The sequence below is a fragment of the Mastigoproctus giganteus genome, chromosome 5, assembly GCF_048544385.1.
Source record: "Mastigoproctus giganteus isolate SK-2022 chromosome 5, ASM4854438v1, whole genome shotgun sequence".
Classification (NCBI taxonomy): domain Eukaryota; kingdom Metazoa; phylum Arthropoda; class Arachnida; order Uropygi; family Thelyphonidae; genus Mastigoproctus; species Mastigoproctus giganteus.
This window is the reverse complement of record NC_143579.1, coordinates 120,012,254-120,039,712: the sequence shown is the minus strand read 5'-3', so window position 1 is coordinate 120,039,712 and position 27,459 is coordinate 120,012,254. Positions and strand designations below refer to the sequence as shown.

At 37.2% G+C, this 27,459-nt stretch overlaps 1 protein-coding gene across 2 annotated transcripts in view; it reads left to right on the top strand.

Annotated features, from left to right (window-relative positions):
* The window catches only part of LOC150085662 (actin-binding LIM protein 2-like), a 579,562-nt gene that overhangs the window by 1,484 nt on the left and 550,619 nt on the right, over positions 1-27,459 (top strand). The window lies entirely within an intron of this gene.

Genomic DNA, 27,459 nt, shown 5'->3' with positions numbered 1-27,459 from the left:
CTTGAAGTACTTTTGATTAACTATTAAGATTCTTAGCAAAGCTTATTATCTTAGTACTCACCTTAGAGGTGAGTACTAAGATAATAAGTTTTGCTAAGAATCTTAATATCTTCATTCATTATATATATATATATATATATATATATATATATATATATATATATTCAATATATCAATGGTATTCATTAATATATTCATTGATATATTGTTAAAAGCTAAAATTGCAATATCGCCGTTTGCAGCAGGTACATTCTGAGACCAAGAGAGGCTCGCCCGCTTCCAGCTTTTGATGCCCCTAATAATAATAATAATAATGATAATACATAAAGATATATGAAAAACGAAACAGGACACAAAAAGTGAGACATACATACTTTGAATGTATTTTTCGTTTAACAAAAGTTTCTATAGCCTTGTTTGTGCAAGTGCCCTAATTATTGAGAAATTAAAAAATCGAGTCTTTTAAGCTTGAGGCCCAGGTCATATGTTTCTCTTAGGCACTTCTGGTGCTGTGTATTATATAAGTAGTAGTGTAACATCGCGAGCAGCAAATGGTTACAACGAAATTTTTTATTTAATGTTCTCATATTTCTTTTGTCTTCCCCCATTGCGTTAAGGGTTCTGGATTGCACCACACCTGCCACCATTATGACACACCACTAATACAATTGAAGGATCGAGGTGGGGGGGGGGAGAAAGGTGTGTTATTGTGGCCAGTTTGTGAAAAATGATAACTTTTCCACGTGTACAGTGTGCGTGGGTGGCTTGCCATTTTCGTAGTCAGTTTTCCAATGGAGAATAAAAAGAGGAATATTTGTATTACTTTTTACACTGAGACACTGCAGTGACCCAAGAAAACATAAGGCTAGTAATCACTTTCTGTTCAGAAAGTAAAAATATTTATATTGTCAGTTTGAAAGTAATTAAAAGAAACCTCATCAAAGAGACATGTAAATATTTTTATACTGTATTTTTATCTCCATATTTGTAATTGAAGATTCTCAGATTCTAAATAGAGTATTTCTTCAGCGTTTATGTTAGCCTTATCCTCTAACGTATTTTTATTTTTCTTCACTTTCCTCAGAGTTTTACCTGTGAACTGTTGTTGTTATTTCTTCTTCTGTCACTATATTATACCTGGCCTCAATTCACCATCTTCCACCTACGATTTACACCACCGGATTAATATCCATTTCACTACTGCTGTGCGATGTATTTCGACACTCTTCATCTTTGATTCCATCTATACCAATAAGAACATCATCTTCATTTAATAGCTTTTTTTCTTGCTTTTACTGTTGTACTCTTTTTATTTGTAAATTGCTCAGTTATAAATACTGTAGTACTAGCCAATATCCTCTCTTCTCTTGTGTTCTCACTGTCAGAAGTGCAAAAAAAAAAAAAAAAAAAAAAAAAAAGCGCCCTTTAATTATTTCCATCAATATAAATGCTTACAGCCTAGCATGACTCACTGATCATAGGTTATGAGGACTGGTAAGAATAGGCACTTGATGTTCTCATCGTCGCTTGATAAAATTTCAGTGGAGGGATGTGTAGGAGAATTATCCAACAATAACACTGCTTTAATGTTTTCATTTGCATTTAATTTTTCCTTTTGAAGATTTAACTTTTTACAAAATTACTATGAACTCTTGCAAAATAAGTTCGTTATTGTAGTCAAAGTCTCCGTTCGGCATAAATCAATTATATACATAAAAAAGAAGACGGTCCCAATTATTGAGGGTCCGCATTAGCGAGGTCTTACTGTATTCCAGTAATCTCTGCATATAATTTGGACGTCTTATTTAATTACATTTCATTCTTTTCATACATTAGTTTATGTTATCCGTTTGGCTTCCGCTCATGGAATCTCTGGCTCTTGCTGGCCGTTGTATACTGTATTTGTTTACATGTGTAAATGTTTACCTGGTATCTGCGTGTGACATTCCACTCGTGTGGGTGGTACCGGCACAGGTGATGCCATCCCCAAAGTCTTGGCGCCTAGAGGCTCTTAATCCGCCGCTATTCTAGGTGATTTCTCCGTATACGTATTTATGTATGTAATTTCGTATATGACGTTTACAGCGAATGGATTTTAATTAATAATTATCGACATATTAGCAGCCACATATGTTTTTTTTTTTTTTACCTTTCTCCATATGTTGATGTTTCACTTTCATATCCAATGATGGGTTTTGAGATTAGTTTAAATTTAATGCATGTTAATTTGCTTTGGAATTACTGTATATAAATGAAATTGAAACTGAAGCAGGTATGCATATTTATAGCTTTCATATTAAGAGCATGATAATATTTTTATATTGTCCACAACTAAGTATTTTTTATCTCTATATTTGTAAAATATGGAGATAAAAATATATTTATATATATATAGAAAAGGTGCATATTGTTAGAAATTTAAAATGCTTAATTCTAAACTGGAAGCAGGCAGTGGATGACAATTTCTGAAATAAACATGGGCTTCACCAGGGGAAGGGATGCCAGGTTAGTCGATGCCCAGAAAAATTATCATTCATATTATCTCAGATATGGTAATTACCAGTTCTCTCTGATTTCAGCTTTCATATAAGCTTTACAGCCTCACATGATATGCATTTTAAATTTTGATTTTAATTTTTATTATATTTTATCATATAGTAATTTTAATTTTGATTACTGTATAATCGTAGACCCTTAATCTAATATTTTAGTCAGAATCATACAAACTTTTTTTGGTCATGGGACCCCTTTTGATTTCTGGATTTGCTGCCAGAACCTCAAAATAAAATAACATTTTGTTTTTTTGTTCTCAATAAAAATTAGACCATAATCTATTTAACTTTCTAAATTAGTGTGCTACAACTTTTTTAGCTGCTGTCCTCTTGATCCTGAGCCGCCACTTTTTTTTTTACCTTTCTTTACATGTTGGCAGATCTTCAAAATAAAATATTTTGTTTTATTGTTTTCCCAAAAAATTTTCCCTTCCACTTTTTAAAGTAGGCAGATTTAATAAATTTCTGTGTACACAATCTGCTCGATACATTTGACATATATCTTGGCTTCCAGAAATGTGTGTGTGAGAGAGAGAGAGAGAGAGAAATAAAGTAACATCAGCCTGCCTTTCAGGATTAAGTGTGACGGCGAGCTTGTATCTTTTTTTTTTCCCCTGTGCAACTCATTTTTGTGTAGATAATGAGCAGAAAGTCCACATCATGGAGATCCTCTGGGTTCCTGGACCTCAGTATGCACACCACTGCTTTCTTCCTTTTATTTCTTTATTAAAAATTAAATTAAATTTTCTGTTATACTCCGGGATGACCAAACAGTCAGAGGAGTTCACAAGATAGACAGAATACAAGAAACAGCACCGTATTCAGCATTCACAGGCTTGAACCCCAGTCACTCAAAGTACGTGTACTTATGCACCCGACCAGTGACAATTACAAGAACAAGCATCGGACGTTTTGGTGAAGTTATTGGGATGGAAGTGACGGCTACTTGGTGTTGTCATCAATCTTCGCATCATGCGTGAATGAGGATTACATTAGTATGGCTAATAAACAACTCCTGTTGCCAAGTGATATAGAATTGGAGGCAACTACAAGTAATAATAATAATGCTAAATTTAACCTCGCTACAAATAGTCTCTTGTGATGACAAAGCACCCAAGATAATCAGTAGCAAAGCACTAGAGCAATCCGGGGGTGACATAATATTTTCTTCTCAACATTTGCTGAAATTATCACGTGCTAATGACAAATTGGTTGGATACCAGGCCTGGATCACTAACAGGGTCGTAATCCAAAATGATATTACATGTCAGAAATATCGTCAATGGCTGCACTGTCCTTGCAGGGGAACGTGGAGCCAAAAATCCAATATGAGTTGGTAATTACGTATGTTGCAGGTGATCAAAACAAATTAGTACTTGTGTTTATTGATAAAATGGCATCTGCACTAAGTGATTTTTTTGCCAACATGCAAATCAAAGATGGATATTTCAAGGCCTGTGAGCCTCCCAAGCTGACTGAACCAGTTAACAGCACCAACATTCAATTCATCTCTCAATCAGCAGAGCTAGATATTATCACTTGTCACGATCCTGTTGACTATACAAGCCAGCCAAATACTCCAAATACTCAAGGAGTTAATCATTTTACAAATGAACTTTATCTCCTTAATAAAGCATTCAGCAAAGTCCCAGTTATGAATGCACATCATGCCCCTGAACAGAGGTGTGTATATATAATCCACAAGCAGCAGACTACCACAAACAACCTACCTCCAGTATCGATCCCAGTATTACCTTCTGTGCTGGCATCCAAAAGTACTATATCAAGCAACACCACTACCTTCATAGACAAAAATTCACAGGGCAACCAGCATCTGAAAAATTCAGACAGCCATCAATTACCTGTTCTGAACAAACCATCCCTGGCTGAAATTGTTGCCACCTGCCCTGTCTCTTCTCCTGAATCAACAGCTCATCAGATCCACAATTCTTTCATGTCTCCTTCTCAAGATAAAAGTCAGTCTACTAATATCAAGAAAAAATTCCATATAAGAATAGGCACCTTCACATCCTTTATTCTGAGGCCAATGAACAGCTCCACCTCCTATCACAGAAGCCTCTTTATTACTTGACTTGGGCCACTGACAACAGCTGATAATATTGAATCAGCAATGGGTCGAGCTGCATACCAAAGTATTGGCACATTTACTCAAGAAAACATTAAATTATACCTCCTTTAGAATGAAATGCAATAGTTGGGACTTCAATCAGTTGCATCTACATCAGTGTGGCCAGTTAGCACCCTAATCAGGCTATATTATGAACCAAAAGGCCAAAAACCATTCACCACAACTCCAACTTCATCACAAAAACAATGAATGATACCTCTACCCCCCCTGCATGACTGATGAACTGTGAAACTGCACAGTTGTCTGCTGACTGTTGGAAACCACCACATTACTCATTCAGCTTCAGCCACTGTCTTGCTCCAATAACTGCTAATCAACCTGATGTGATACCTCATAACTCTGCCTTTTGATCACTACCAATTCAGAGTATGGTTTCCACAAGGCTAAAACTGCCGCGGTACTCAAAATCAACAACAGATAGATCAGCACTTATAAAAATTCCCTATCACACCATCCTTGGTTTCTACCAATATGTGTGGAGCCTCTGAAATAAGCTTGAGACCCTTGAACAACTCATTTTGTCCACAATGCAGATGTATTGTGGAACAATCTGAAACATGGCTTGAACCCGAATTTGATTCAATAGCCTGTGCTGCTATTGCTGGATATTCATCATTCTATACATCAAGATCTCATTCCAGAGGCAGCAGGGTTGCCATCTTCATTAAAGATACTGGCCTTAAATTTGTTCATGCCACATCTAGTGACTCCTTTTTAATTGATATTGCAGCAATTTATCAGTACTAGATATTGCTACCATAGATGATAGTACAGTGATAATGAGTAAATTACACCCTTTTGCTACTTCACAAAACCAATCTGTGGCGATTTTAACTTTCTACCGCATCTGAGCACTCTCTTACAATGACTAATGAACAATTTCTTCCGAGTAAATATTATAATAGTTAGTGATGAGCCGACTAGAGGCACTAATCGTCTCAATCTGATTCTTTGTTCAGGTATTTGCAGAGGCGATATTCTAGCAGAAACCGCCAGCATATCAGATCATGACCCAATTACACTACTTATTTTACTGCCTATGCCTAACTACAATAGCCACCATAGTGTGGAGAAGAAGGTCATAATTTCTCAAAACTGTTCTTGATCACAATAAGTGCTTAGAGGCATCACAGTGTTCCATGGAATGAATACTCTATGATCCTACTGTCAAAAGTTCAAGTGCCAACAAGCCCAAATATTTTCAGACCTGTTCAACCTCTTCCCCCCTCCTCAAACTCCTAGAAAATGCACTTCTTCCATCATTATGCCAGCAGCTCATGCCTTGAAACTGAAACATTCCACTTCGCAGTCAGAAATAGATCAACCATAACAAACCTTGTGGCTGCACGGACATCCATTATTTATGCCTTTGAAACTAAATCTGAATTAGCAATTGTGTATATTTATATTGAAGCTGCTTTTGATAGCCTAGATATCACAGCTCTTCCCAACCTTCTGAAATCCTTCTTCAAGATTAATGCCAATCTGCTGGATTTCCTCACCTCTTTATTAAAAAAATAGAAGTGTTCACCTCACAATGAAGAAATCCCACTATACCGGGAAGATCACTGCTGTAGTATCACAAGGTGGAGTCCTTTCTGGCCTCTGTTCTCAGCCATACTTACCTCTTTTATGTGTACTCGTGACAATGCAATAATATATGTTGATAAATAAAGTTGCTTACCTTAATCCCACCTACAGCAAATCCAGTGGCAATAGCTTCTTCAATCACTGAAAGTTTAACCATACTTTCAACTAACTTACAGAATTTTGTGTTAAATTTTAACCCATATAAATCTGCAATAATGATTTTTTCACTCAAACAGCAACCAGCAATGACTCAATCATCAATTTGGCACTCTCATCCCAGTTACCAGCCATAAAGACCTTGGTGGCTATTTTGATCTGAAACTGAGATTTGATGCTCACAGAATACCTCTGTAAGTGATTTATAACCTTATGCTGGAGAGCAAAGTAGCACTTGCTCCATATCAACAATGCTGCAACTGCTATCAAATAGCTACAAGCCACTGCTTTGCCCGCACTTCAGAAACTGGTATACATATGTGAATAATGGACCCTGAAATGGCTGAGCAGCTAAATGTACCTAGGCTCCCAAAGTTAATTGATATTAGATGCTTAATTACTGTTGTAAAAATGTTCACAGGAGTGATAAATGCCTCAAACATCTGGGATATCTGTCAGTGGCACAACCCTCTGCCATCCTTGAGACAAAATCATTTGAAACTATGTGATTGTTCCTTACCTGCCCAGGCACTCCTATTCTATGACTTGTAATTGACCTGCAGAAGATGACTTCTGATAAGATAAGAAATATTGTTGCATTCTCCTAGAGTGCAACAACTGGAATCTCTTCCTAAATTCTGTGGTATAAACTGTGCTAGATTACCAAATGATGAAATTAGCCAGCCACGTTGCCTGTTTGAAATTCACAGTAATTTTGAGCTGCAACATGAGTTGTTATTCCATTTGATGTTTCTTAGGTCAAAATCCTTGGTTTGGATTTTGATTCACTTTCCCTGTTACATTTTTCAATTGTAATGTACAACAATTAAATATTTTTTTCTTTTTATAATTTTCCTTTTATTTTATATGCATTTTATTTGCATTTATTCAAATTATACTGTGTAACTAATTATTATTAATTATTCTTGTGTAACTAATTATTCTTAAACAAAAGACAAAGGCAAAGAATAATAACATATTATTCTTGGCCTTTGTCTTTTGTTTTGATCCTGGCAGTAGACACCGCTATACTTTTACCCAGTTTTATTTAATCACGTTTATCATATTTTCCCAAGTGTAATACTCCTGGCCATGTTGCCCTGATGAGTAATATTGTTTCTAATACTGTCTACTATCTGTACTGTACTTAGCAACAATAAAGTTAATTTATGTACTTATGCAGTACTGGGTTTTTTAATGTTAACTACTATGTAAGTACCATTTTGTCAGCCCCCCACTAGTATCGATGGTTAATATGAGTCTAACTCCTCATAATTATATTATCCAAGGATGTGTTGGAGGTGTCTGAGAGGGCTTTTGCGAGTCCCTTGTGAAAAAAAAAAATTGTTTGATAAAATATAACAGACTATTTTAATTGGGGATGACCCTTAGCTGAAATTGTTCTTGAGTGAGCCCCATGTTAGTAAATTAATTGCACATCTTTACTCCTTTACTAACAGTGGATTATGCAGTATTAAGATTATAGCCTGTGTAGGTATCTAGGTGCTACAGTGTTAATGATTACAATGATCTATCCATGCTCGACTTTATACAACAGATCGTTGCCTTGTTGTTCCCATTTTCCAAAGTCGCCGGACTTGGGCATCTACAACTCTCAAAATTCTCTCTTTCATAGCTGATATTGCACTCTTCTTCCATGATTTTCTAGGGCATCCTCATCTTGTCTTCCCTTATGGTATTCACTCATATAAAATTTTAGGCCATCTTTATTTATGTGTAGAAGATGTCCAGACCATCTCAGCCTCTTATTTTCAATTCGTTCTATAATATCGTCAATTGGAACAGTCATCTGCATGCAAATGCCTTCTAATTTCCTTGTTAATAACCCTCTCAAGCTTGGAAACTCTAGCACTGTGACGAATGTAGTCCATCTCTAGAGCCCTAAGCTTCTTTTTGTCACCCTCCTTTCAGTGTTCACACCTCACATCCGTAACTAAGTACCGATTCCACTGACGACTGTCCGATGTGCTTTTTCGTTCTAAGGGAGATATTTTTGTCCCACTGGATAGTATTGAGAATACAAAGAATCTTCCTACTTTGATGAATTTGTGTGCTAACTTCCTCTTTTCCCAGTCCTTCCTTAGTAATAATACAGTCAAGATACTTGAAGAAGTCAACAGGTTTTAGGTGTATAGATTGTGTAACTTCCAATTCATCTAGATGCTCCACTGTGCTTAGGAATTCTGTTTTTGTGAAATTGATATTGAGGCCCCATTGGTTATATGTAAGATGCAGTTTTCTTAACATGTATTCCAAATCACAAGCTTCTTGTGCTATGATGATCTGATAATCGTAAAATTTGAGATTCCATAAATATCTGTCATTAATTGGCATTTCCATTCCACAATAGAAATTGTGGAATGGAATTTCTATTCTTTTCTATTTCTATTCTTTTCCATTCTTGTTTTTCTTTTATATTTCTATTCTTTTCCATTCTTGCAAAGCACATTCCAAGAAAACATTAAACAATAAAGGTGATAAGCTACATCCTTTCCTCAGCTCCTTTTGTTGGACAGATTGGGTTAGATAGAGATTTTCCAACTTTAATAAATGCCATGTTGTTATTGTATAATTCACTAATCAGTTCAACAAGTTCTGGATCAATTGACATCTGTTGTAGGGCTTTCCATAATTCCTTTCTTGGAACAGTGTCATAAGCCTTTTCTCAATGAAGGCAAAGTAGTTATCTTTATTCCCGGCTCTTCTTTTCTCCACTAGTTGCTGCATAAACAAATTGTCCACACATGAGCAACCAGACCTAAATCCACTTTGTTCTTCGTTAATCTTATCTTTTACCTCCTCTTGTAATTTTAACTGAAGCACCTAGAATACAATCGGCACATAGTGCAGTTAACACTTAGGCCTCTATAGTTCCCAAGATGCTGCCTATTTCCTTTTTTATAAGTGGATAATATATAGCTAATTTTCCATTCCTTTGGCATTTTTCTTAGCTGTACACATCAATTAAACTTGGTGGTCCATATTTAAAAAGGTCAATCGTTATGTTCCTAGGACCTGGAGATTTTTTGTTCTTCATTAACTTTGTGCAGTCTAGTACTTGATGTTTTGTAATTTCTATCTTCCCTTTTATCCACTGGTGGAGGGGTAATTATGTTCTGATATTGAAGTAGTCTTTCGTTAAGGAGATTATTATAATGATTTTCCCATGTTGGCATGTCAATAAAGCTTTTATTGGATTGAGATTTACGTTTTCAGTGTTCTCAAGCTTCACCAACCTTTGGATGATCGTGTTCCTCCTAACGAGCTGCCAATTTCTTGGAATCTTTTCTCCCATGCTGCATCCTTGGATTAAGCAATTTTCTGTTTAACTGCTCTGCTCTATTATACCTTTTGTATTCTTCTCAATTTTCCTGATTTCTACTCATTAACCATTTGTTATAGGCTCTTTTATTTTCTTTCACCAACCTGGATACCTCCTCGTTCCACCAATACATTGCTTATACAGGGTTAAAATTAAAGTATACCTATGTAGAGGACTCTGGAGTGAGTTCTAAGGCTGGAATTGAAGAGAAATTTAGACAACAGGTACAATAAAGAATGTGCTTGGCATTTGTTGGAAAAAAAAAATTAGTTACAAAATTTTTCACTATACGGTGCTGTGGCAATACAAATCACTTGAACAGCGCTACAATTGTTCAGTGTGTCCTCAATTTTGGTAAAGCCAACAACAGTTTCCATTCGAAGAACAGCACTTTCTACAGCAGAACGTAACATGTCAACTGAAATAGCTAGCACACGATGTCTAATGCTGTCCTTCAGATCTTCCTGAGTTTGACATCCTTCCCGATGCACAGGTTCTTCAAATGTTTTGTTTGGTTTTTCAAACAAAACCCCACAACCAGAAATCGTATGGGATGAGGTCCAGTGATCCAGATAGCCAAGATGTCTGGGAACAACGGCTGATGACCTGTTCATCTGTAAAGTGTTGCCTTAGCAATCTTTGGACACAATGGCGGATGTGGGTTTGGCACCATCTTGCATGAATATGGTATCCTGAAGGCACCCACGTTGTTACAGCTCTGGTATTGCGGAATTTGCCAACATTTCATAATATCACTGTCTAGTGACGGAACAGGTAACACCAGTCGGTATTACCTGTTCAAAAAAATATGGCCCAATCATGAATGTGGTCGTAAATCCACACCACACTGTCACTTTTGGAGAATGCAACGGGACCTCTTGGATAACCCAAGGGTTTTCTGTTGCCCAAATGCGGCAGTTGTGCGTATTCACTTGTCCATTTAAGTAGAAGTGGGCTTCATCACTCCAAAGGATGTTCTATGGCCAAGTGATATCCACTGTCATTCGCGCCAGAAACTGAAGTGCATGTGTGAAACGAATATCTGCATCATCATGCTTTAGCTGTTATAGCATGTGCATCTTGTAAGGATAGTACCGCAAAACCTGACGCATTACTAGCCTTACAGTGGAATACGGCATGTCCACTTCATGAGAAACAGCTGGCAAACTTACCCTACCACATGGAGATTGACTTGATATATCCATGACAGCCATAGCCACATCTTCAACACAAGAGGAGCCCACTCGTTTTCGACCTCTACCTGGTTGAACACCAAGATGTCCTGCCGCTTCAAATTTCACAATCATTTTGCGGACAGCACAAACAGTCATAGGTCCACGTGGGCCTTATGCGCTTCTGGCACTGGAATTCTCTGATAGCCGCAGTGGCATTGTTGCTGTTCTGATAGTACAGCTTTGCTAATAGTGCCTTTTCCCTGCAAAGTTGTTGGCATTGCTGCTGTAGTGCAGGCAAATATCTACTGTATGATTTTGAAGAGACTGCTTTGCTTTTATACAGTACAGTAGAGCTGAGTAGTGGTGCTGTGGCAATAACTTACGATTAATCAAATAACATAAGTTATTTGCATAATCGTAACTAAGATAGTCACGTGCCATACAGTGACAAATTTTGTAACTAATTTTTTTTTTTTCCCAATAAATGGCGAGTGCATTCTTTATTGTACCTGTTGTCCAAATTTCTCTTCAATACGAGCCTTAGAACTCGCTCCAGAGCCCTCTACATAGGGATACTTTAATTTTAACCACCCCACTGTATTTGGCTTAGTGCTTCATAATGACTGCAATGATAAAGAGATATATGTTTAGCACAAAACGTCTGGTGTTTTGAACTGAGTGATTTTAAACTACCAATCAGAGACAAGTTCCTCTGTTCACGTGATCATCAGAAATGTTATTAATCTTAACCCTACGTAAATTTTTCAAGTAGTTGAAAATGAAGTTGTTGTTCCCTCTCCTTGCCACTGTGTTCAAATTTTGTTCTTTTCTCTGTGCCAACCTTTTTTTCATTCTATGTCTTATTTTGGGTGTTTTAGAGTTGGCATGTTTTGTCTTTGTATTGTCTGCAAACTTGGACATCACACCCGATATACCTTCATTAATATCATTGATATATATAGAAAACAACAATGGGCCCAACACTGAGCCCTTGGGAACTCCAATAATAACATTAATCCACAAACAGAGGCATAGCGAGGGGGATGTAGAAGGGCAGGTGGTCCCGGGCACCAAGTTTATGGGTCGCAAACTGAAGGACAAGTTCTTATAGGTAAAGAAAATCATCTATAAAAGTAATGTGCTAGTGGATCGACTTTAGGTTCATGCAATGCTCTTCCAAAACTCTTGCAATCATTTTGAGTGTTTACATAGTATTCATTATGAGAAGCTGAGCACATCAGGCACACCATTTTATCTTGTTAAAATTGTTCTGCATAAGTTCTTCTAATTCATCTCCTCTTATCTCTCTTTTGAATAGCTATGAATTATATATCCTACCATAACCTTTGCTACTCCATAGAACAACTGCTAAAAACAGTGAAATCTAAGTGAAAAGGATGTCTTAAGTGAGGTGTGAGTTATCACTTTCTTACGAAACTGGCCGGCTACAATGTATACATATTGATCTTTAGAATTTTCAATTGGGTTATACCCTGCCAGTGGAATGGAAATTAGGCTAGGCCAATGCCTTGCCTAATAGACCCACAATGTGGTTCTGTTAGGATAGTCACAAAAAGATCCTCTTGTCTTCTTTTTTTGGTATAATTGAAAATATTTATTCATTCTTCTCTCGATCAACTCTTTGTTGGGAAGAATTGAAAAAAACTGTTCCAGTTATGGTAAAGCATGTGTCAGATACAAGGTAGAGTGCAAGAATGGAGGCTGTTAAACCAATTCATGATGCCATTGATGACTTAGTAGATCTATTGGGAGTGGCTGTCTGAAGATCTCAATGCAACAAAAGAAACTAGATTCGAAATAGTAAATCTTGTACAATGTATCATTAATTTCAATTTTTTAGTTCTCCTTCCTTTTTGGTACAGTATCCTCAAAAAGACTGTGTTCAGAAAATCTTCAAGATCCTACGATGAACTTTCATGATGCATCTTTGGATCTTCAATCCATCAAAAAATATTTTGCGGAAGACAGTGATGATTTGTGTTGAAAATCAGTACAAAATGGAAAGGATAGATGTGAACTTTGGAGAGTACCTATAGAGAAAATGATCTGGCGAAAATGAAGGATGACTGGAGAACTAGGCAAGGATATGTAGAAATTTTGGCAGAAGAAGAGATTGTGCAATATATATATGTTATTATCCTGTGACACAGAGCAAAATGGAAAGAAAAGAAAATAACAAGTTGCAGCTAAAATATGTTTAATGTTAAAATATGTATAGGAAAGTAATATTTTTTTTTTTAGCATTAAACATATTTTAGCTCCAACTTGTTATTTTCTTTTCTTTCCATTTTGCTTTGTGTCACATAGTAATAATATATATATGTAATGAATTCAGAGTACATAGGCCTTTTCACTTAAATTGTGCAAGTCATGTAATGTGCCATACACCAGCTTCAATGCCGCAGATATGGGAAACCACTGGTGGCACCTGACCTTAAATACTATGGCACTAGATCAGCTTCAACAGGAAATGACATCTAGATTTGTTTGACTTAATGACCTGAACCTAAAATTTGGATTCTTAATCGATATTAAAGATCATTTTTAGAAATGAAGATTTGAATATTGTTCGTTAAAACTGTAATGTATTTGGAAAATTTTATGACACGGATGTAGAAGGTTAAGAGTTATTTAATGAAATATGTAACTGCAAAATGCTTCTTGAGACACACGGAATCTCTGCACCCAATGCTCCTATGGAACTTTTCTTTTTTATTGTAAGTTATGGAGAAGATGTGTTTCCAAATTTACGAATTTCATTGAAAATTCTTCTTGCCATTGGCATTTCTATTGCCAGCCGCAAACCCTCATTCAGCAAATCGAAAATGATTGTCTTACTTTCAGGCATCAATGGGACAGGATCGGATTAGTAATTTAACCCTTCTGAGTATAGAAAGGGAAACATTTGAAAAGGTTGATTTTGATGAAGTCATCAATAAGTTTGCAGAAGTGAAGGCAAGGAAAATTAACTTACATTGAAATTATTTATGTAATGTATTAGAAGTACCACCTATGATTTTTTGATGTCTTTAGTTCACAGTGTAAGAATTCAAGTAGTTAATATTTAATGGTTATCATTTCATAGACTTTGGTTCAAAACATTAACAATTTTAATATATAGTTTTCGATCATTTTTAATTTGGAAATAAATTACGTAAGTGTATTGTATACCAAAATTGCCCTTTTATCTAATGAAAATATACAGCTTTGTTTTTAAATCATTTCATATTATTTGCCAGAAAACAGCAGCCCTGGGATAGCAAAACTAAATTGACTAAAGATGCCAAAATGCTAAATTGGGTGAGTAAAATCCATGAAATCACTTCACTCTGAAATGGACATATATATGGCTTATAATTATCTATCACATTCACATTACATTATCACACTCAGGGGCACCAGGAAGACATGTTGCCCCCTGGCGTAGACGACCCTAGCTACGCCTCTGTCTACAAAGAGCAGTGTCCATTGCTTGCCCTTAATCCCATATTGTTCCAATTTGTACAGTAGTCTTCCATTTGAAACAGTATCAGAAACTTTCCTGAAATCCAAGTATATGATATCAAAATTATTTTTTGCATCCAGTTCCTTTGTGACCACATCTTAGTATCCAATAAAATTGGTCAGACTGGACTTGCCCTTAAGAAACCCATGCTTTGTCTGAATTATAACCGTCATCTTGTCTAGATGAACCTAGACAAGATGATGATCTTGTTAATCAGTGACTCCATTATTTTTCCCAGAACAAAAGTTAAAACTAAGAGGTCTGTAATTACTCGTGTCACCATTTGATCCCCCTTTGTGAATTAGGGATACATTTGCACATGTGTAGTCCATAGTGACTCCCCCAAGTCCAAGGATGCTCTCATAATTATGGCTAAGGTACTGCTTACTTCCTTTAATATAACTGGATAGATCCTATCCACCCTAGGTGCGTTTCTTATGTTTAACCTATCAAATTCTCTTCCACTTTGCTCTCACTTATTACAAAATCATTAGTCGAACCATCGATATCAAATGAACCAATCTGATTCATCCCCTTCCTTCTACAGTTTCTTTCTGGCAGGGGATGCAAAGACTTCCTTCTACACAAGAAGTCTTTGCATCCCCTGCCAGAGATTTCTTGTAATCTGCCATCACTTGCTTAACCTCCTTTGTGACTTCATTACAAACTAGCTTATATCTACTATAGGCTTCTGTGTTTCCTGATAATTTATATGCATCCCATGCATTTTTCTTCTCTGCCAGGAGTCTCATTAGTTTATCTGATGTCCATTTAGGCCTGAACCTTGAACAGTATTTCTTAGTTGGTATGAAAAGCCTAGTACCTTCCAAGATTAGTTTCTTGAATGCTTCCCATTTAGAATTTGCTGTTGGTAACATCATAAGTTGGTCCCACTGATATAGATTTTAAAAACTGAGACCAATGTAGTTGCCTTAATGAAAAAAAAACTCCTTATTTTTACCCCTGATGTAAATAAATTCCACATCAATACACTATTATCACTGCCACCTAATGGTACCTTTATCTGCAGATTTTTAATGCATGAATAATCTCTGCTGAAAATCAGATTGATTTTCAGCAGTGATAACCAGATGGAGTATTACTCCATCTGGTTGCCTCTCGAACATGCTGCTGTAGAAAAGCTAGCACCACTTTTGTTGATCCAATAAATCAACAAAAGTGGTGCTAGTGTGTGAGTGACTAATCCATAAGTACCTGTCAATATCTGGGAAGTTAAATCTCCCATTATAAGACATTCTGATTTACTGGCTCAATATTTCCCTTTACAGTTATTTGTTATTCTTATCAGAGTCATCAGGCCTATAATGCACTCCTACTCTCATTTTTGCTTTCCCAGTGCTTATGTCACACCAGACTGACTCAACATAGCACTGCCCACCCATGTCAACTGGATCACTTCCTTAGATTTATGTGTTTCTTAACTAACAGCATAACCTCTCCTCCTTTCCATTCTTTCTCTACACATTGTACTTCCCAAATTCCAATTCTGCATTCCTTATATCTGTATGACATCATGTCTCTGATATCCTAACAATATCCACCTTTGATGTCTTGACTACAGTTCAAATTCATCAAATTTATTTACTATTCTCCTAGCATTGGTATACATGCACCTGTTCTTACTCTTAAATTAAATCAAGGAACAAGCCAATGGAAAAGAAGCAAAATTGCAGTCAAGGTTTGCTAACAGAAAGTTTCTTGTATTCTGTCTATCTTGTGAACTCCTCTGACCGTGTGGTCGTCTCCGATTATAAACAGAAAATTTATTTATTTTATTTAAATTACTTCTTTTAAATTTATTATAAGTGTAGTTGTTTGGTATGAAACTTGAGTATTATAAATAAAGTAAGTAAAGCTATGCAAAGTAGTACAATTGATATGAACACTGCGATTATATTAATAGAAGGTGCTCTCAGTCAACTAAACGAATTTAGAACATCAGGACTTAAATTGTGCATGGATGAAGCCATAGACATTGCAACTGATTTGGAAGTACCGTCAGTGTTACCAGAACTGAGTTTCTAGAAAAAAGTGCGAGTTTATCTGTGAAACTTCATCAGATGAACGCCCTATTGATTCAGCCAAAAGGTTTGAAACAGAATTTTTTAATATAATGATCGATGTAGCTATTGTTAGCTTACAAGAAAGATTTGATGAGATGAATGAAATTTACTCGGCTTTTCATCTTATTCTAAAATCAGAAAACTTCATGAATTTATTTGAAAGTGCAATAGAAACGAAATGTCAACACCTTGAAAGAATTCTCACTGGCGAACATGGGAACAACAGAATTAATGCCAAAGAGTTTCGTCAAGAAATCCAATCTTTGAAACATGTTTTAAAAGGAAAACATACCTGCTTGCTTAGAACTATTAACATTTATATATTAGTTGAATTATTATTTATTTATTTGTTATTTTATTAGTTGAATTATATCTCAATACCACAATTTCTCTTCGGATATTATTAACATTGCCAATTACGGTTGCGCCTGGAGAGAGTTTTTAAGACTCAAAAATGATTAAAACATATTCACGAACAACAGTTGGCCAAGAAAGAATTAATGGATTGGCCATTACGCCCATAGAACAAGATGAACTAAAAGATATATAAAAACATCAGACGTTATAGATATCAAGTAAATATCGTATGTGAAAACTTAAGTTTGTATAAATAATGTACTAGTCATTAAAGTTTAAATAAATAATTATGATTTGAATAATTTTTGGGTTTTTCCTTTTTTGTTTTTTTTTTTCAATTTTACGAATTCCACCTTTCATTTTTTGGGAGGGGGGCGGGCATGAATATTTCGCCTGGCTGACAGAAGTCTACGTACGGCACTGCCATATTGGTTTCGTATTGTATGTCTGTAAATTCCGTGTGTTCTGTGGTCGATTTGCATGTTTGCTCGGCGAAAAGCCCGGGTTTCCATGAGAGCAAAAAAAAAAAAAAAAAAAAACAACCACGCAACTCATCAATAGTCTTTTGGTGTTCGTAGGCCCTAGCTACTTTGCATTCCAAGGCCTCAGTACATTATATCAAGCATATTAAGATGCCTTGTGTTAAATCTGATTTTTAAAGAAATAGGAAAATATTTCTATAAATTTATTTTGAAGTTATTTCCACAATACTTATTCCAACACTAACTTTGTTGACGTTATTAATGATTTAGCGAACAGAAGAGGTCGAAGAAAGAATTTTTCTAGATTTAAAAATTAGTGTTTGAATTTTTTGTTGGAATAAAATTGCTGAATTCTATTTGAATTATGTTTTTTCGTAGACCTAAACACATTGTCTAAAATTCCCAATGGAGAAGACAGCCCTGTCAATAGTAATCACTTGGAAATGTTTATAAACATAATTTTGGGAGTTTTTTAAACCAATAAATGTCAAAGATAGTTTTTAATCGATTGAAGAGTGCACTCTTTAACCCGTGTACGTACCGGTTGAGTCATTCAGTGCTGTAATGAATACCTATGTGGCCTGACCCATTTTATTGAACAGCAAAAATTCTTATGTTGCAATATGCCAAGACGAAATTGGCCCCCACATTTATTTTAAATCATGTCAGGTAGATGTAAGGTGACAGGAATTATTTCCACAGTTTGAACTGTGTGCGCTGTTATTTCTTGTACACATATAATAGGGAACAATGTAGCTTGCTTCTCAAACTTTTATTTTCTTCTACTACTTTAAATGTGTTTACATAACTTCATTCATGCACATATAATATAATAAATCTGCATGAATAAACAATTTGGATAGAAATTTCTCAGTGCCCTTTTTATTATTGAAAGAGTAATAATCGTGATATCCGTTGGGCTTCTCTCTGTCAAATGAATACGAATGAAGTAAATCTCTAAACGTTTTCAAATGAAAAAAAATTCGCGATCTTTCTCTATTTCTGCCCCCTCCCCCAAAAGAAAGATTTTGTACCCATGTACTCTGTCAGTCCATTTCATTAAATTATGAAAGAATTTGGACAATGAAAACCTATTTTATAACCTTATATATAAAATTCCGCGCCCTTCGGGAATTGCATCTTTATTATTAATATATATATTATATATATATATATATATATATATATATATATATATATATATATTAATAATAATACACACACACATACATATATATATATATATATATATATATATACACGGAGCCGCCCAAAATCCCGACATACCGATTGTATTTAAGATGCCTTACAGTTTTCTTTGATGTGTATGACATCGTAAGGGATGTTCTGATTGCCTCAGAACATCTCTTACATACATGGGGAATGTAAGAGATGTTTTAAAAAAGAAGTGGTTAGCAGCAAAGATAATGATTAATGAATAAACTCAATCAGAAGAACTGTTCCTCTTGCGATAGTTTATAGGAGTGCGAGTGGGTGGTTGTAAAGAAAGGACGGGTAACTGTAAAGCTCAGTTTGGATTTCTCAGCTACGGATCGAATTTTTTGAAATGATGCACTTGAAGCAGACAGTTCAGAGAATACTCTCTTGTAGGGCATTTGCAACTCTGTAGGGGTAGAGAGCTCCTTCCTATTCCAATTAAGTAGTGGAGTAGATATTGGAAAAAAAATTATCAGTTAACTGTTTTATTTTTATTAATTGTGAGGACAAATTCAGTAGTCTTTTTTTTTTTTTTTTTTTTTTTTTTTTTTGACTTCCTGATATAGTATGCCTTTGCATTAAGTCGTTTATAGTTAATTGGATTGACAACAGTGGTAGGGAGTTTGGTTCACTGGTTCCATGCTTTTGTTTTTCTCTTTTCTTGTTTTGTTTGCAGTCTTCATTCCAAGTGTAATTTTTCGTCAATTTCTGATATTCTGGAATGACAGCATTAGTATTTGAAATGTGATGTGCTCAGTAACATTGTTGGTAGAGAAAAACTGACTCGTATGGTTGTCAGAAGCGACATGGGTACTGTATTTTTCCCAAGTTTGCCTTTGAAAATTTCCATTTCACTGGATTATTACTTGTTGAGGAGGAAGCTCTTTAAATTTTACTTAGTATCAAATTCTGCTTAGTAGCTGCTCATTAAGAGTTCGATCTATAATTGGGAAGTCGATTGTAGAATAGATGGCAAAATCTATTGAAGATTCCGATCGTGTAGTGTGATGGATTTAAGTAGGTGAGCCAGTATTCAGTGATATTAGATTCTGTTTGTCAGTATTTCAGTGAGCTGTCCTCGTCCATTTGCTGTGGAAGAACCTCATAATAGTTGGCGTTGGATTAAAGTCTCCTGATAGACAAAACGAAGACAGTTATTGCAGAACAGTCTTCGAGTTTCCGAAGACTGTTCTGCAATGGTAAATGGAAGATAGGGCAAAAGATGAATCTAGACAGTATCAGAGTTGTTTTCTCAGTTGCCGTACTTGTAACAATAGCTTCAGGGAAGGTATGCAGAGGTATGCGCACTGCGTTCGAAACAGCACACGTGCTGTTTCAAACGCGTGCTAATACGTATAATTCACTCTTCAACATTTGTTTAATGTTTCTGCTATTTTTTTTTAAACCCCAAATGGAAAACAAACTATAGATTATTTTGTGAGATGAGCTTAATTCCTACTCGCATTAGTTTAGTAATCGCAATAGGATAGAAGGTAGCATTGTCTATGTTTTCTTTTTCAGCTTGCTGTGACCTCTTTTACTAATAGTAGAACCTCATTGAATGGTTGGGAAGAAACTACGCATGTGTTTGATTCGTGCAGTTTTCCCAAGACTGTCCGTGACAAGAGAAGTCGAATCGTTATGCACTTATGACAGATTTATTGATTAGTTAGTGCAGACTCCAAAGTAATTGAAAGACCGTTTGCTGCGTATCATTTTATTGCATTTTTTTTTATCTGATATCTTTTGCAATACAGTAAGTTATGTGACCTGAATTTTCCTTTGTTTTGGTTTATTTTTTATTTTTTTCATCATTGAGTTTAGTATAAGCATTGGCAAAATGATGCAAGGAAACGGAATAATAAAAAAATAATAAAAATTTTATCCATTTAATATACACATCTATATACAGTATTTGTCCGGTCGTCCTTCAAATTTATTCATACTAGCAATTTTAACCGTACACTGTGGAAGTTTATTCCAATCATTAAGTGTTTTATCTTTTTTATTTCTTTATCTCTAGCAGCATCACACGCCGTACTCAGTAAACAAAAATATCAGATACACATTGGTTGGTAAACGTTTTCTGTCTGAGAACAATGTGAACGTGTGGGGGCAAGAATGATATTGAAACAGGACGTTTTCGTGTGGAGGGGAAATTGATGTCTGGATAAGATGTGAAAAATGCCAACAGAATAAAACGTACAGATAAGTATAATGTATATACTTAAAAAATGTAGGAGTCGTTCGTTTTTTTTTTCAGCATTACACGACGAGTGTATTTGCATTAGGGATAGTACAGAGAAGCTACAGGCTTTTGTTGCACCGGCCAAAAAAAAAAAAAAAGAAAAAGAAGAAAAAGTAGATAAGAAAATAGACAAAATATACGCTCCCCTCCTCACATAGTGTGCGGGAGGCAACTTCTAAAGTAGTCAACAACTCTTTGGCTAAAGGAAACTTTCTACAGTCTAGTCTAAAACCTCTTAACCCTGTAACTTGAATTTATGACCCATAGTTCTGGAATTATTTATAACTGAAAATTTCGCCTTCATTCATTTTACTAATTTATTTATTAATCTGTTTATTGCTCCGCTCAAGAGCCAGTCTCTGGACAGGAGTAAGCTAGGGGGTGGGTGGTATTTACATACAGAGGTTAAGACAGGGACATGTGTCCGGCGGTTACATGGAGCACATGTATGCTTAGCCCGAAAGGTACAGAACTTAAAGAGTGTTTATTATTTTACATACTTGAAAGTTGTGCAATACCGAAGTGTCTCGAATTAAAGGATATTATTTTCTCAAAAGTGCTGTAAATTACAAAACCATGAGAAATTTGTACAAAATATAGAGAATTAAAGCAGCCCTTCACCGGTTGTTGTCCGTGATATCTCTTCAATCTTGACTATCCTAATGCACACAGCCAGGCGTCTTTGGAGTAGTAGATTCTAAGAGGCATGACCAGTGATGGCTTTACTTTATTTTATTTTTCATTCATCTTTCATGGGATGCATTGTCGTGACAATTTTCCTTCTGGTGGTGTCTCATAAGTGTACGTTTGCATATGTGTCCGTCAGCTTCTGACATCTGTATGCTGCTCGCAGAATTTATCCAGGTCGATGGCTAGATTGTTGATCAAATCTACCGTGTTTCCTGGAAACGTGCGTCTCAAGCCTTTCAGGTTGTTCAAACTGATTGTGAATGGGAACCTTGGGTCCATTTGATTCCTTCCGGCAATGCGGGGAGTTTTTAGTAGATCAGTAATGTCAGGGGCGTCGAGTCGTCTTGTGATTAGTCTGGCAAGTGTAAGAAGGTTTGCTGCCACAATCTGTTGTTTCCCTGGGGCGACTTCCAGATTTATGTAGAGCTGGGCCCTAGAAATGGTGTATTGGTTGCCAGTTGAGCCATTTCAGGAGCCAGTATTCCAGGCTGAGGGACTTGTTGAAGTGTGTTGTGGGAGCAGAGGACCAAATGGTTGCTGCATAGAGAGGTATGGGATAGACACATCGGACAACATATTTCTTTACCAGTTCGGCGTCATGCATTCCCGTTAGTTCCTGGCGGATTGCCCACATAGCGGAGTACATTTTGGTTTTTGTGTTTAGGAGGTGAGCCTGGAATGTCAGCCTCTCATCCCATACTAATCAGAGATCCTTGTGTGTTTTAACTTTCTGAATGGGTGATCCATTGATGGCAAGATTGATATCATTGCGTGACTTATTCCAGGTGAAAGACATTTGAGCTGTTTTTGCTTGATTAATCTGTAATCCGATGGAATCCAGATATTGTTGTAGGTTGTGTATGGTTTTACTTGCCTTCAAGGTAGTGCTAAGAACCTGAGTTTGGTCAGAAGATGTGATATAAAGTTTCAGGTCATCAGCGTATGATTGGAAGTCAGTTTGGGTTGCCAGGAAGGGCTGCAGCAAATAGGGTTGATGATAGGACTCCCCCTTGTGGGACACCCCTATTAGTAATGCAAGTTGTCCGAAAGCTGTGATGTGAGATGATGAGATGTCTATGCTCCAAGATTGATTTAATGATGCAGAGAGTTGTTCATGTGATGTTGAAGTAATGCTGGAGAATGGTGATTAGAACTGTTTGTCTATTTTGTCATAGGCCGCTTTTATGTCAAAGAAAATAACATCAAGCTGTGTCCTGTTGTTGAGGGCTTTCTGGATTCTGGTAAGGGTGTCCAGGAGGTTGCTGTTAGTCGTGTACCCTTACTCACGGTGTGGAGGTATGGAGGCCTGTGATTGAAACAGTGGTCTGCAATGGTGGGCTGGATTGCTTTTTCAAATATCTTGAGGAACCCACAGCCGATGGCAATAAGACTGAAATCTTGAGGCCGCTTGGGGTCCCTGCATTTAGGGAATAGCTGAACAAAGAATGTGTTCCAGATATTTGGATCTCTCCACTTTCTAAGATTTTATTGAAAATATGGACTAGGGGGGGTCTATAATATATGAACTACAGATTTTTATTAGAAACAGAGGGAACTAGTCGGGACCCACAACAGTTTTCAGTGGAAGTTTTTTGACGATATCCATCAGATGGTTTCGGGTTATGGTTATGAGTGATATTGGAGGTTTGCAGGGAGGGCCAAAAAGAGTAACCGGGGGTTGTGCATGTGTCTGGTTGGTCTGTTGAAAAGTGAGCTCAGTCCATTCTTTAAATATTTCTTCCTTCATAGTGATTTGCTTATGGCTCTGTTTCTGGAGTCTTTTAGATCTTTTCAGCTTATCCAGGGCAAATTGGTTGCAGACAAGTCGTTTTTGTCTTAAGAAGAGAGCCCTTGCTTTTTTATAGGCGCTGAACTGTTCTGCGTCAGCTGATTTTCTCCATCGTCGGTAAGCCTTCTGCTTCTGGAGGAAAGTTTGCTTGATTATTTGGTTAAACCATACAGAGGTTCTGGAGGTGATGCGTATTTCTTTTGCAGCTCCCTCTTTGGCTATTCCATAAAGCTCTTCGGCCAGGTGGCTTAGGGCTAAGTCAGGAGGGACAGTAAACAGGTGTGTCCAGTTGAATTCTCTGAGACGTCAGAGGATGATTTCTGGTTTCAGGAATTTTGTAGAAAAGGTTAGTTCTCTCTCAGGTTGGTTTTCTTTTCTAGGCAAGTGATGATTGTGATTTTTTTGTAAGGCGATTTCAGATGTGATAGGATTGTGGTCAGAGTAGAATTTAAAAGAAGAGGTGATCATAGAGATGCTGTCAAGGTTATGGAATACGGGGTCGAGTGTGTTATTACCTCTGGTTGGGCTCGTAATAATTTGCATGAGGCCCAGGGAAGCAAATATGGCGTCTAGTTCTTTCCTAGCTTCTTCATGGCGTGGTGTAGGCATGTTGAAGTCACCTGTCACTATGGTTTTGAAGTCTGTTTCTAAGTTTGTGCTATCCAGTTGTGTAGCTCCACTCTTGAATCTTCAGTATGATCTGGGGGAAAATATATTACACAGACTTGAATCTGGGTATCATTGAACGATAACACTGTGGAAAGAGATTCAAAGTTAGGTGTTTGGCTGGTTTTAGTTTTAGTGGGTTGAAAATGTTCTCTGAAGACTAAGGCGACTCCACCTCCTCTTCTGACGTCTCCAGAATTTTCTAGAGAGCTATACCTTGTTGGCTGCGTGAGCGTATCTAGATGATTGCTCTTGGGTAATCATGTTTCTGTAATACATATAATTTCATTTTCTGCCATGAGGAGCAGGGACTGAAGTGTATTTAGTTTGTTGGTAAGATTTCTGAAGTTTTGGATGAAGCAACAGAGCTGAAGACATTTCGGGTTCATATGTTCCTGGTCTGTTGGTTGCTATGTCGAATGGTTGATTTCGTTGGTGGAGAAATTTTCTCTATGAACCCTGTCAATGAATGTTTTAATTAGAGTTCCTGGCGGCCAGATTTTGGGATCTAGAATTATACTTTGTTTATCTGGAGGACAGAAGATGACAAATAAGGTATAACTTGGGCGCCTTGTTTTGACAGGTTTCACTTCTACCTGTGCTGCTAACTTGGTGTCCAACATTATCTTGATGTTTTCGCCCGTTGTAGCTGGGCTCAATCTGAAGACGAAAATTTTCCCACGAGTTGGGACAGCAGTGATATTATATGGAAGACAGGCGTTGTGACCGTTGGTCTCTTCGAGGTATCGATGATCTGGTGTCTGATAAATATTTATTTGTGTGTGGAACATTGATGCCTGGGTCAATTGATTGGACCACATCAGCTGATTGCGGGTTTAACCGCTTGACAAGAGGAGAGGGAGGTTTAACTACTGACCTTGAGGTTAACCTGTCATGTTTTTCCGGGTGCACCTTAGCATATGTCTGTTTGGTGGGAGGGCTTGAAGGGTCACCCTGGTTGTTATTCTGGGGGTTATCTGGAGGCTGGCTCTGGAAGCTTCGTGATTTTGTAGTTTGACTGATGATAGTTGCTAGGTTGTTCTCTTGTGCCAGTTCATCGGATGCCTCCACCGGGATATGCTGCTGGCTTGGGAGTGCGGTTGACAATGAGGTGTGATTCATTTGATTCTCTATTCAATTGATTCTCTAGTACTCAGTGGTTGGATATCCTCAGAAAAATGGTTAGAGGGGACTGGCATTTCTGTCCTAATGGCGTCAGGTGAGTTGCAGCGTCCTGTTGGTTGAAAAGGGGGTGTTCGCATTAAGATCCTGTTTCAGTTCTGTTATATCAAAATCAGCTTGAGACGTGGTTTGGTTATGTCGACTCCTGAGGCGTTCAACAGATTTAGGAGAGTTTCGAAGGTACTGAGATTCCAAAACTAAGTGGGTTTCAATGTTTACTGGCTGTGATTTTAGGTGGTAGATTTCTGTCAGTATGCGTTGGTTCCGCTCCCGAAGCGAGTGCATCTCTTCTATTAGTATATCATGATTAGATTGGATGCGGTTGACGGTATTACTATCTACAGCCCGATCCAAGTTGTTCTGTCGAGTTAACTGTACGTCTAAAATTTCAGTGATAAGGTTGCTAAAATTGTGGACCGTGTGGACCTGTGAGATGGTTACTTGAGGTGTTGTTTTCTTCTTGAGTGAGATGTTCAAGGCTTGATGTGGCTGATTCTGAATTTCCTACTAGTTCCTCATCAGTTGGAGTTGTCGATTCTGTAACATCAGTGTTAGCCAAAGTCTCTTGTTGTGTTTCTTCAGGAGTTACCTGTGTTGCGTTGGAGTTATGCAAATTATCTTCATTCGTTGTATCCTCTGTAGGAAGATCTGTGTTGTGAATAGTAGAGGTATGGCTTCTACATGCTTCACAGATCCATGCGTGTATTCTTTGCTTATTTAATTTCTTTTGTGAGACGGTAAGACAGGAGCTACAAATTTTCAGGTTGCATCGACAAGTTAAATCAGCTTCCTTATTTAATTGACAGATGGCACACGTGGTTGGGTGCTTAATGTGTTGTTCGTCCTACATTTTCTTATTTTATTAACCTGTTGAATTTTAAGCACTTAGAATCAGATTGCGTTATGCAGCAGATACTGTTCAGCGAAAGGAATGTATTTGTTTACGCCCTGTTTTGCCGAAGGCAGTCGGGGGTGGCGGCGGACTGCTATTGTTGGGATAAGCTTCCTGAGGGGCGACGACCTTGTGCTGATCTTGATTATATCCGTAGGCTTGGTGTATTGTTGTGGTAGCATGTTCATAAAGAGGGCAAAGACAAAGCAGTGGGCGAGTGACTAATATAAAAATAATAATAAAAGTTTACCTGTTGGAAGATCTTCTGTGGAAAATTAGTAGCTGACGAGCGAGTCTTTTCTAATCAGTAAAATCTTTAGCTGGCGTTCCTACGTGAACTATAACTACTTAAAATTATGGATTAAAGGGGAGCACACAAATAATCGACGACACCGTGGACGGCCAGCAAGCTTTTAAAATCTCTTCTAAGGTGCTTGGTTGCCTAGCTCCTTGCCCACATAATCGAAGTCTTTCTTCCTACATTTCCCATTTTGCTGATCTCATCATGCGAGTTATCTATCTCTGGACCATTTCAGAAAGCGCACTGTCATTTTTCAGATGAGATCTCCATATTTGAACGCAGTTTTCCGAATGTGGTCTTACAACCGTGGTATTGTGAAACGTTCGATAAATCATCGATAGGACACTATGGCAGAGGCGGATTCTTCGTAAAGTTAATGAAGCTTAATCTTCAGGGCCCCTCACATGCATGGGCTCTTACAAGTTCCTGGGGGACCCAGAAATGTGTTCTCATAGTCATGTGTTTTGTAAATTTTGCACAAGTAAGGTATTTTAACCACATTCGGTTAAGACCGTTGTCTTTCTACTCCGACTACCCCTTCGTCACACTTCCCCTCGTGGCGTTGGAGTGGCTGCGGGTATTAGCATTAGTAGAGGCATATGATGCAAGAAAGCAAGCTTATGCAGCATCAGCAAAAAAAAAAAAAAAAAAAAAAAACCGCTTCCATTTCACCCCTCCATTCGTTCCAAATACCTGTCCAGCTCAGCCGTAAATTTTTTAGGCTATCAACTTCCACAACAAATAATGGAAGTCTGTTCCACCAAACAACTACCCGCTGGCTAAAGGCAAACTTCAGCACATCTATCCTACATCTCTCTCTTTCCTCAATTTGAATTTATGCCCTCTCAGGTGATTATTCTGAACAAGAGGAAGAATCTCATCAGCATTGAGCATGCTCAAACCATTCAAGGCTTTATACACCTCAATCAGATCACCTCGCAGGTGCCTAGTCTCCAGACACTGTAATTTGCAAAATTTAAGCCTTTCTTCGTAAGAGCAACTCTTCGTTCCGTTCACTAATCTTGTTACCCTTCTCTGTACTCGTTCTAACAGCTCTAC